Source organism: Rousettus aegyptiacus, unplaced genomic scaffold (assembly GCF_014176215.1).
Source record: "Rousettus aegyptiacus isolate mRouAeg1 unplaced genomic scaffold, mRouAeg1.p scaffold_m13_p_13, whole genome shotgun sequence".
Classification (NCBI taxonomy): Eukaryota; Metazoa; Chordata; class Mammalia; order Chiroptera; family Pteropodidae; genus Rousettus; species Rousettus aegyptiacus.
In genome coordinates, this window is record NW_023416288.1 from 24,963,239 (window position 1) to 24,964,744 (window position 1,506).

General features: G+C 36.1%; 1 pseudogene; it reads right to left on the bottom strand.

The window, feature by feature from the left end:
- Positions 1 to 416: 416 nt before the first annotated feature.
- LOC118611157 lies at positions 417 to 535 on the bottom strand (annotated as a pseudogene).
- Between the last annotated feature and the right edge of the window lie 971 nt (positions 536 to 1,506).

Below are 1,506 nucleotides of genomic sequence, written 5' to 3' on the forward strand. Positions count from 1 at the left end.
TCCTCTTTGTCTCTTGTTATAGTCTTCGTTTTCAAGTCCATTTTGTCTGGTATAAATATTGTTACTCCAGCTTTTTTCCCTTTCGTTTTCATGAAATATCTTTCTCTATCCCTTTGCTTTCAGTCTGTGTGTCTTTCCATCTAGATTCTCTTATAAATAGCATATGTAAGGGTCTTGTTTTCTTATCCATCCAGCTTCCTTATGTCTTTTGATTGGAACATTTAATCCATTTACATTTAAAGTAATTGTTTATAGATATGTAGTTATTGCCATTTTATAATTCATAATCTTTTAATCTTTTTCTCTTTTTTTCTTTCTTTCTTTTTTTTTCTTTAGGCGAGGCAACCCTTGATCAACCTCACAGATTGCAAAGACCTCGTCAGTTTACAATCCCTTATTTTTTTATTTTATTTTCTACACTACAGCATCTGATCTTCCTAGGTGGTCTCCCATCCAAGTACTAACCAGTCCTGACCCTGTTTAGCTTCCAAGATCAAACAGGATCGGACTTGTTCAGAGTAGCATGGCCGTAGACCCTTTTTCTTCTTAAAGAAGTCCTTTAAAATTTCTGATAATCAGGTTTTTTTGCCAATCCCTTCTGGCCTGCAAAGTTTCTGTTGAGAAAGCAGATGACACTCTTTTGGGAGTGCCCATGTAGGTAACTAACTACTTTTCTCTTGCTGCTTTTAAAATTCTCTCTCTCTCTTTAACCTTTGACATTTTAATTATGATGTGTCTTGGTGTGGGCCTCTTTGGGTTCATCTTGTTTGGAACTCTCTGTGCTTCCTGGGCTAGTACATTTATTTCCTTTGCCAGATTAAGGAAGCTTTTTATTATTTCTTGAATCAAGTTTTCAATTTCTTGCTCTTTCACTTCTCTTTCTGATCCCTATGATGAGAATGTTGATAGGCTCGATGTAGTCTCAGAGAACCCTTAAACTATCTTCATTTTTTGGATTCTTTTTTCTTTATGCTGTTTTGGTTGGGTGTTTTATGCTACTTTATCTCCTAAATTACTGAATGAATCCTTTGCTTCACCTAATCAACTGTTGATTCCCTCTAATGTATTTTTCATTTTAGTTATTGTAGTCTTCTTTCTGACTGTTTTTTTTTTAATGTTTTCTATTTCTGCTTTTATGTTTTCCATCTCTTTGTTAAAGTTCTCACTATCATCGAACATCCTTATAACCAGTGTTCTGAACTCTGCCTCTGGTAGATTGCTCGTTTCCATTTTGTTGAGTTCTTTTTCTGGAGCTTTGTTTTGTTCTTTCATTTAGGACATGTTTCTTTGTCTCCTTATTTTGGTTTTCTCCCTGTGTTTGTTTCAATGTATTAGGTAGAGCTTCTATGTCTTCTGGTCTTATATAATAGGTATCCTATGGAACCTATTGTGTGGTCTAAAGCTGATCACTGCGTATATTGTTTCTGGGGCCTCTTGAGAGGGGCTCTGATACAGTCCAAGTTCAGCTGCTGTCTGTACGCTACCCGGGGCCACTTGGTATGAGCT